At 54.1% G+C, this 10,333-nt stretch overlaps 1 pseudogene; it reads left to right on the forward strand.

Annotated features, from left to right (window-relative positions):
* The first annotated feature begins 786 nt into the window (after window positions 1–786).
* LOC125517675 (serine/threonine-protein kinase OXI1 pseudogene) lies at window positions 787–3,225 on the forward strand (annotated as a pseudogene).
* The last annotated feature ends 7,108 nt before the right edge of the window (window positions 3,226–10,333 follow it).

Genomic DNA, 10,333 nt, shown 5'->3' on the forward strand with positions numbered 1-10,333 from the left:
AGACGGTGACTGGGGCATTCGCCGAACTGGACAAGAAGGCGCAGACGAAGGAGGTGCTGGAGCTTCCGCACTTGCCCGTCTACTCGGCGCCGACACGGAGATAGTTGAGATCTTCGACGATGTGTAGTTTTTACCTATGTATGTAGTACGTAGATTTCTATTTTGCATAGGTGCTATGTATTTGAGTTATGAAATTTGAGTTTCATAGTTGTGGAGGATGTTTTGTTGTGGTGTCTGGTCACTATGTGTGGTGCTTTCGCGGGGGTTCAGGGGTCGACTTTTGGGTATTGAGTTTGTAGATGCTCTAACCATGGCGAGGTGGGACTAGAGGTCTTGCTCCCAAAGTTCCAATCCTTCCACGCTTGCTCGATCGGTTAACTGCCTCCCTCAAATCAAACACCAAAAAGAGAACACATGAAAAGGTTCCCGTACGGAGGTTTGCCTTTGCGTTGCATATCTATCTTTGGCGTTCTCGTGACGGTTGTTGGACAGTTGGAAGCCGTAGAAGCAACACGGGCAGAGCTGTGGCTTTGCTCGTTACTGACGCGGACGTGGCCTCGGGCCGGCCGGGAAGGCACACAGGTCACACGTGAGCAGGCAGGCGGCGTTGCAAGGTAACCATCATCAGGACGGAGGACGACGGTAACCATCGTCAGGACGGAGGACGCTACAAGATAGAGCTGTGATTTCACGTGCCGTGAATGTTGTTCAGGCCCTTGGGGGATTCGTATCGATCCTGATGCAGACGGACCGGACGCCGCCCGCTTCTTGCTCTTGCCTTTTCCCCACGTCTGTTGCCGTTGTGAGCTGCTGTCTCTGTTCGGCTATAGTAGATCACGCTGTGCCGTAACCTTCGCCCGTGTCTCTTCGCTCGTTAATGAGCTTGTTAATTTAAGCAAAAGCCCATGCTAGTGACGAGCGTTGTAAGGTTCTAAACCCAAACCCCGACACTAGCTTCGCTTCTGCGTCGCGCCTAGTGCAGTGCATGCTCGCGCTTCCCGATTCAGCTCTGCTGCACGCCGCCGCGTGCCATGGTGAGCACGGCGCCCATGCCGCCGCCGCCGCAGCTGAGCCTGGCAGACCTCAGGGCCATGTCGGTGCTTGGCCACGGCGCGAGGGGCGTGGTCTTCCACGTCGTACCCGTTGTCGCGGCAGCTGCAGGCGGGGGCTGCTCCCCCGACCAGCCCATGGCCCTCAAGGCCATGTCCCGCGCTGCCGCGCGCCAAAAGAGCGCCGCGGGCGGGCCAGCACCTGGCGGCGACGGCCTCCGGAGGATCTGGTTCGAGCGCGACGTCCTGCTGGCGGTCCGCCACCCGCTCCTGCCCTCGCTCCGCGGCGTCGTGGCCACCGAAGCCGTCGTCGGCTTCGCCATCGACCGCTGCGCCGGCGGGGACCTTAACTCCCTCCGCCGCCGTCAGGCCGGGCGGGCGTTCTCCGACGCCGCCATCCGTTTCTACGCGGCGGAGCTGGTGCTCGTGCTCGAGCACCTCCACGGCCTCGGTGTCGTGTACCGTGACCTCAAGCCGGATAACGTCCTCATCCAGGGCTCTGGCCATATCATGCTCGTCGACTTCGACCTCTCCACCAGCCTACCCCCGCCGTTGCCACCGCCGCCGCCTGACACTAATTCTCCATCACCCGGGAGCTCGCTTTCTTCTAATTCTTCACGTCGCTGCAAGCGCAAAAACAACAAGACACTGGTCTTCGGACACTTCTCCTCTCGCCGGGCAGCCTCGCCGGAGTCGTCGTCGTCCTCCTCCACCACCTCCAGGGCGGCCTCTCCCGCCTCGTCGTCCTCCTGCTGCTCGTCGCCAGGCGCGGGGACGACGCCGGCCAAGTCGAACTCGTTCGTGGGGACGGAGTACTACGTGGCGCCCGAGGTTGTGGCCGGGAGCGGGCACGACTACGCGGTCGATTGGTGGGGCCTCGGGGTGGTGCTCTACGAGATGCTGTATGGGCGCACGCCGTTCCGTGGCCGGAGCCGGCGGGAGACGTTCCAACGCGTGCTCACCGCCCAGCCGGAGCTGCCGGGCGAGCCGACGCCACTGCGCGACCTCATCGCCCGGCTTTTGGAAAAGGACTCCGGCAAGCGGCTCGGCGCCAACGGCGTGAAGCGGCACGCCTTCTTCCGTGGCGTGTGCTGGGACCGCGTCCTCGACGTGGCACGGCCTCCGTTTATCCCGATGCCGTACGACGACAGTGCCGACTCGGGGGCAGAGGCGGAGACGCTCGACGTAGAGAAGGTTGTGCATGAGACGTTTGCCTTGAGTGCCACTCGCACGTCCGAAGAAAAGCCTGACGGCGGCGACAGCGATTTCTCCATATTCTTTTAGATGAACACCCGTGCCAGTGGAAGCACCGTTATCCTTGTTTAAGTTTTTTTTAACAATTGTTCTTTAAGTTTATTGGTTTTTATATTATTATTATTTTTGCTAAAAGGACCTCGGAATTTGTATCGAAGGATCTAAAGTAGTACAAAGCACCCAAAAAGTAAAAGAAATTACAACGAGATCTTCAGACCACTTAACGAAGAGTATGCACACCGGAGCGGGACGAGGGCGTGCAGCTCTCCTTGCCGTTGCTCCCCGAGCAAGCACTCTCCGTCTGAAAAGTTGTTCTGCTGTCCGTGGATTTCGCGGGATTTGAATTTTGGGAAGCGCGCCGGATGGAGGAGGCCGCGGTAATCGAGACCGATTAGGCAGGTCGCCTCGATCCCCGCGCCACCTTTTTTGCCATGTATCACGCGCGCGACTGTTGCGGGATTTGATAAGATCGTCCAGGCCTACAAGTCAGTCACTCGGAAGTGTCCTCATAAAAGGCACCGGACCGGGCTTTTGAACAGTGCGCCCTCATTCTCCTTCTTCTTCCTCAGATTTCTCCGCTGCGCCTGTTTCCGCTCTCGGCGTCGTAGCCCCGCTCGGACTCGATTCACTGCCATGGGGAAGGAGAAGACGGTTGCGTTGGAGCGTGCAAAGAAGGCGACGGCGAAGGCGAAAGGAAAGAGGACCAGCCAGGGTGGATCCTCGTCAAGGTCCGGCCTGCCACCGGGCTGGATCCAGGGCGACTGGATCCGCTCGACGATCAGCCAAGACGACATCGACGATCTGTTTGAGGGGGGACTGATCCCCCACGAATCGGTGCGACTCCCGGGAAACAAGACCGAGCCACGGCCGCAGGAGGGTGAGTGCGTTCTCCTCGCCACTCATGTCGACCGCGGTTTTTTTGCCTCCCCACCCTTTTTTTCGTGGTTTTTTGAACTTCTTCGGGGCTCAACTCCACCACTTTACTCCAAACACCATCGTGTACCTTGCTGCCTTCGTGTCAATGTACGAGAATTTCTTGGGTTGCTGACCGCACTGGGGTCTCTTCAACCACATATTCACATGTCGCACCCAGACGGTCAAGAAGGCCAACCCGAGTGACGAGAGGACGCACGTGATACAGATGTGCGGGGGCCTTGGAATTCAAATGAGGAACAAGAGCACCTTCCCAGTTATGATCCTTCCCGACTCGGTCCGGGGCTGGCAGTCGACCTGGTTTTACTGCAAGGATCAGCCGACCTCGGGTCAGTCGATTGGACTCCCCCCCTTTTCCCTGGCTCGAGTGGAGAAGCCCTCCTCCTTGAGGGTGATCCCGGAAGAGAAGGCACAGGTGAAGGTGTTGATCGAGCGGGTCGTCCAACTTGTCCGCGACGGAGTGACTGGTATGGACCTGCTGGAGGTCTTTCTCAGTTGACACATCCAACCACTCCAAGCCCGTGGCCATCCGATGTGGATGTACTCGGGACTCGAGGATTCCACTCGGATCCACCCGGAGGACGTCAGTGAGGACACGGTGGAGAAGTGGCTGAGAGGAATCACCGGCAACAAAGATAATCCCCGGGGGTCCAGGAGGGTGATTCCATTCACAATTTGCGCCAGCCGGAACAAGTATGATTCTGCATTGTCGAGTGTCTTCTTGATTCACTATGTAACATCTTGTTGACGGTTGACTGTATTTCTTTTGTTCATTGTCTTTTTAGGCTCTTATTGATATGTACTCGATGCCCAATGGAGTGCAGGAGCAAAATGTCGAGGAAGGGGCGAGCGGGGGCGAGAGTGGCGAGTGGCACTCGGATGCAGAGGAGGATGAGGAGAGCGACGACTCGAGTGATGAAGAAGAGGTTGACTCGCCTCCTCGCAGAGAGAGGAGGTCCAAGCACGCTCACGACCCGGCGAGCACCCCTGACCTGGCGGCTGCACCGACTGGGCAATCTTCGAAGCGCCCTCGGACGTCTTCTCCGGTGCCGACTGAGAAGGTATCGAAACAGCTAAAGACTGCGCTGCCTCCTGCGCCGAAAGCATTGAAGGCCACATCTTTCAAACCACCAAAGACTTTGCCCAGAATCAAGGTGACCATCCCCACCATCTCCGGGTAATCATCTGACCCGATCTTTTGGTCGACTCGAGCAACAGAACATAACCGACTGAATGTTGACATTTGCAGTGCTGCTACGTCTAGAACTTCTTCCTACCAATACCGAGACGAGGAATGGAAGACGCGTTTACCTCCAACCCAGGTAGAACTCTCATGATCTTGTTCTTGATTATTTGGTCGATCAAATTCTGGCGATTCACTTGGGGTCGACTGATTTATTTGCAGCCCCACCCAACGTTATCGAGCTTCCGGATGATGATGAAGATGTGGCCCCTAGGCCCAGAAAGAACAAAAAAGTAGCAGCTGGCAAGACGTCTCAGCAGGGACCGATGACAACATCAACCGTCCAGCAATCTGAAGATGCAGGTGGGGCCTCTATAACTTTTGCTGTCCCATTGTCGAGTGAGGGCCCCGCACCGTCGATTGTACCGGTGTTTCCTTCAGTCGTCCAACCTCACGCTTCGGAGCTCCAAGCTGCCGCACCTGGGTCGTCTGCTCCCTTCTTCACCAACTACCATGTTCCGGAAAGCCATTCGGACACGGCTGCGGAGGCCATCCGTCAGGCTAACGTGATGATGGAGCGGATGAAGATGGTGCACGAGAACAGCCAGGCTGCTTACGATGCCAGCGCGGCTCTTCGGGTCAATGTCCAGGTAAGTAGGCTTTCGACTGACCTTATTCCATTAGGATATGCTACCTGAAATATTTTCTTTCATACAATCTCTTATTGTTTGCGTCGAATCTGTACACCCGCTGGGTGTTTTGTTGTCTTTAGCATTTGCGTTCTTCCACTCGGCCTGGGTGAGTGGGATCTGAACCGGTAGGAGCACACTAAGTGCATCCACTGGGTGTAGTCCCCGAGACCGCAGTCGACTGCGGGCAGTTGACTGGGGTCTGAGTACTTTTCCCTTTCCTTTCTTCCACTCAACCCGGGCTGACCGGCCGAGTGGGATCTGAACCAGTGGGGGCACGCCAAGTGCACCCACTGGGTGTAGTCCCCGAGACCGCGGTCGACTGCTGGCAGTCGGCCGGGGTCTGAATAATTCTTTTCTCTTTATTCTTTTTTAATCGATCCGGGCGGACCGGTCGAGCGGGGTCTGAATCAGTGGGGGCACGCCAAGTGCACCCGCTGGGTGTAGTCCCCAAGACCGCAGTCGATTGCGGGCAGTCGACATGGATCTGAGTAAACTTTTAAGTTTTATTCACTCGGAAGTAAATAATATTTGATCTTGTCGATTGACACGTCTTTTACCTTCTGCAGAAATCTTGTACTCTCATTTCTAAGTTTGCCAAATTTGAGGAGAAGCAGAGGCAACTCAACCTCGACTTGGAGCTGGCCCAACAAAAGTTGAAGAAAGCTCAAGATGAAGCTGCTGGTATGGAAGGTAACTGCCTGTCGACTGTTCACGTCGATCATCTTTTAAGATATTTCTTCGATCTCTTGTTTGATCCGATTGCTTCTTTTGCAGAGAAAATGAGGTTGGCTCTGGAGAAGAAGGACTTGGACCTTGCAGCTGCGCAGAAGGAAGCTCAAGATAAGACTGCCCTTGTAGACCAGAAGCTGGCTTCGGTAGGAGTGTTGGAAGGAGAAGTAAACAAGCTGAAGTCCTCTCTCAATGAGTCCAACCGAGAGGTAACTCGTCAGAAGAAGGATAAGATTGCTCTGAATGAGAAGCTAGAGTCCGCAGTCCGTAAGAGAAATGACATGGAAGCCTATCTGAGAACTCTTGCCAAGAAGCTCTATCTTATGCTGGAAGGTACTCCTTTTAATCCGACTGCTTTACTGCTTGCAAGTTAATCCTATCCAGTCGACTCACGAACTCTTTGACTGCAGAATTCTGCCAAAACTTTGACGAGGAAACTGGACGGATCGAGACGGGTTTAGACCCTATCGTTTCTCTGGTCGGCGACGAGGCTGCCATGAATGTGCTTCGACTGGAATCCCGTGTTGCTAGCATCACAAGTTACCTCGCTCGTCTGAAGGTGGCAGTTTCACGGATCGACTCATCACTCCGGCCAAGGGTGACGCTTCAAAATGACCTCGAATCTCTGATGACTCGGCTCAACGAGATTCCTGGTCGAGTGCAAGAGTGGAAGAAGTCCTCTGCCCGGTGTGGTGCTGACGTGGCGTTGTCCTTGGTAAGGGTCCACTGCAAGGAAGCTCGTGAAGACAAGCTGGCGGCGATCAAGGTCGCCAACACCAAAAGGCATGACTTCCAGTCCTTTATGGAGACTTTCATCGCTGCTGCCACTCGGATCGCAGATGGAATCGACTTGGACGAATTCTTCGAACCCGCCAGCCCTCCTCCTGCCGAGTGGACAAACTATGAGATTTAAACCTGTCTTAAATTTTCCTCGGAATGCCGAGTGGTTGCTGTAACCATGAAACTCCTTCGGGCTTGATGCTCGAATACTTTTGATTTGTCGCTTGGAACTTTAGGATTTATCCGAACTGCTTTTGAATATGCTTGTGATTGCTTTTGGAATCTGCTCCCTATTTGGAATGACCTCCGTGCTTGAGATGCAGCCTTGAAATGGAGAATTCAATCGAACTGCGCCTTGTTGTCCTTGCGGACAAGGGTGGAGCGCACGTTGTATTTGTGGCGTAGCTCGAAGGAGAAGGTTGCAGTTGACCTGTGCCTCGTCGTCCTTGCGGACAAGGATGGAGCGTACCTTGTATTTGTGGTGCAGCTCGAAGAATAAGGTTGTAGTCGACCTACGCCTCGTCGTCCTTGCAGACAAGGATGGAGCGCATGTTGTATTTGTGGCGTAGCTCGAAGAAGAGGGCCGCGGTCGACCTGCACCTCGTCGCCCTTGCAGGTAGGGATGGAGCGTACGTTGTACTTGTGGTGCGGCTCCTAGGGAAAGGATTGCAGTCGACTTGCACCTCGCCGTCCTTGCGGATGGATATGGAGTGTATGTTGTATTTGTGGCGCAGCTCCAAAGGAGAAGGACGGCTCACCACTTGGTAGGATTTTACAAACTTAGGCGAGTAATGGACTGCCGCTAAGCCTCCGAGTGGGAGGATTGCTCACCACTCGGTAGGATTTTACAAACTTAGGCAAGTACTGGACTGCAGCTAAGCCCCCGAGTGGGAGGATTGCTCACCACTCGGTAGGATTTTACAAACTTAGGCGAGTACTCGACTACCGCTAAGCCCCCGAGTGGGAGGATTGCTCACCACTCGGTAGGATTTTACAAACTTAGGCGAGTACTGGACTACAGCTAAGCCCCCGAGTGGGAGGCTGGCTCACCACTCGGTAGGATTTTACAAACTTAGGCGAGTACTGGACTGCCGCTAAGCCCCCGATTGGGAGGATTGCTCACCACTCGGTAGGATTTTACAAACTTAGGCAAGTACTGGACTGCAGCTAAGCCCCTGAGTGGGAGGATTGCTCACCACTCTGTAGGATTTTACAAACTTAGGCGAGTACTGGACTGCCGCTAAGCCCCCGAGTGGGAGGATTGCTCACCACTCGGTAGGATTTTACAAACTTAGGCGAGTACTGGACTGCAGCTAAGCCCCCGAGTGGGAGGATTGCTCACCACTCGGTAGGATTTTACAAACTTAGGCGAGTACTGGAATGCAGCTAAGCCCCCGAGTGGGAGGCTGGCTCACCACTCGGTAGGATTTTACAAACTTAGGCGAGTACTGGACTGCAGCTAAGCCCCCGAGTGGGAGGCTGGCTCACCACTCGGTAGGATTTTACAAACTTAGGCGAGTACTGGACTGCCGCTAAGCCCCCGAGTGGGAGGATTGCTCACCACTCAGTAGGATTTTACAAACTTAGGCGAGTACTGGACTGCCGCTAAGCCCCCGAGTGGGAGGATTTCTCACCACTCGGTAGGATTTTACAAACTTAGGCGAGTACTGGACTGCAGCTAAGCCCCCGAGTGGGAGGATTGCTCACCACTCGGTAGGATTTTACAAACTTAGGCGAGTACCGGACTGCAGCTAAGCCCCTGAGTGGGAGGCTGGCTCACCACTCGGTAGGATTTTACAAACTTAGGCGAGTACTGGACTGCAGCTAAGCCCCCGAGTGGGAGGATTGCTCACCACTTGGTAGGATTTTAAAAACTTAGGCGAAACGGATTCACAGCTAAGCCCCCGAGTGGGAGTGTTTCTCGCCACTCGGTAGGATTTTACTAACTTAGGCGAAACGGATTCGCAGCTAAGCCCCCGAGTGGGAGGCTGGCTCACCACTCGGTAGGATTTTACAAACTTAGGCGAGTAATGGACTGCAGCTAAGCCCTCGAGTGGGACGATTGCTCACCACTCGGTAGGATTTTACAAACTTAGGCAAGTAACGGACTACAGCTAAGCCCCCGAGTGGGAGGCTGGCTCACCACTCAGTAGGCTTTTACAAACTTAGGCGAGTACTGGACTGCAGCTAAGCCCCCGAGTGGGAGGATTGCTCACCACTCAGTAGGATTTTAAAAACTTAGGCAAAACAGATTCGGAGCTAAGCCCCCAAGTGGGAGTGTTGCTCACCACTCGGTAGGATTTTACAAATTTAGGCGAAACGGATTCGCAGCTCAGCCCCCGAGTGAGAGGCTTGCTCACCAATCGGTAGGATTTTCTTTCGAACTTAGGCGAAATGGATTCGCAGCTAAGTCACCCACTGGGGGATTTCAGATGTAAATAAAAGCAACAACAATCGTTCGAGAGGACTGTAAAGCTCTTGTTTTTGATGAACAAATTACAAGGGTATTTCTTATTACATTTTATTCGTACGAGTACTTAAGTAAAAAAGGGGCGGAGCAGCTCCGCATTCCAAGCCCGTGGCTCATCCTTCTTATGCTCGACACTGTAAAGGTGGTATGCTCCATTGTGGAGCACTATGGTGACAATGAAGGGACCTTCCCAAGCTGGGGCGAGCTTGTGTGGTTTCTGCTGATCCACTCAAAGAACCAAGTCTCCCTCTTGAAAGGCTCGACCCTTCACGTGTCTAGCGTGGAATCGACGCAAGTCTTGCTGATAAATGGTCGACCGGATCAAGGCCATCTCTCTTTCCTCCTCTAGGAGGTCGACTGCGTCTTGCCGAGCTTGTTCTGCTTCATCTTCAGAGAAGAGCTCAACTCGTGGTGCATTATGAAGCAAGTCACTCGGTAGAACAGCTTCAGCCCCATAGACCAAGAAGAATGGAGTTCAACCAGTCGACCGATTGGGAGTTGTCCTCAATCCCCTGAGAATTGGTGGAAGTTCATCAAGCCAGGCGCCCGCTGCGTGCTTGAGATCTCGCATCAGTCGAGGTTTCAGTCCTTTGAGAATCAGGCCATTTGCTCTTTCTGCTTGTCCATTCGACTGGGGATGGGCGACTAAAGCATAGTCGCCTCGTGTGCCTTGTGAGCGCAGAAGGTTCTAAACTCATCAGAATCGAAGTTCGATCCGTTTTCAGTGATGATGCTGTGCGGAACACCATATCTGAAAATCAACTCTCTGATGAAGCTGACAGTAGTACTAGCTTCAAGATTCTTAATAGGCTTGGCTTCGATCCATTTGGTAAACTTGTCGACTGCTACAAGCACATGAGTGAAGCCGCTCCTACCAGTCCCCGGTGGACCAACCATGTCCAATCCTCAAACAACAACGGGCCAGACGCGTGGGATGGTCTTCAGGGCTGATGCAGGTTTGTGCGACATATTGGAGTAGAACTGGCAGCGTTCACATATGTCGACTATATCTTTCGCCATTTCATTTGCTCGTGGCCAATAAAATCCAGCTCGGTATGCCTTAGACACAATGGTCCGAGAGGACGCATGGTGACCATAGGTCCCCGAATGGATGTCGTGGAGGATCACTCGGCCTTCTTCTGGTGTTATGCATTTCTGGCTAACCCTAGTTGGACTTTCTCTGAACAGTTGTCCTCTTATTACAGTAAAGGCCTTGGATCGACGGACGATCTGTCGAGCCTCT

This window comes from Triticum urartu, chromosome 6A, assembly GCF_056163025.1.
Source record: "Triticum urartu cultivar PI428250 chromosome 6A, HENAU_Tu73, whole genome shotgun sequence".
Taxonomy (NCBI): Eukaryota; Viridiplantae; Streptophyta; class Magnoliopsida; order Poales; family Poaceae; genus Triticum; species Triticum urartu.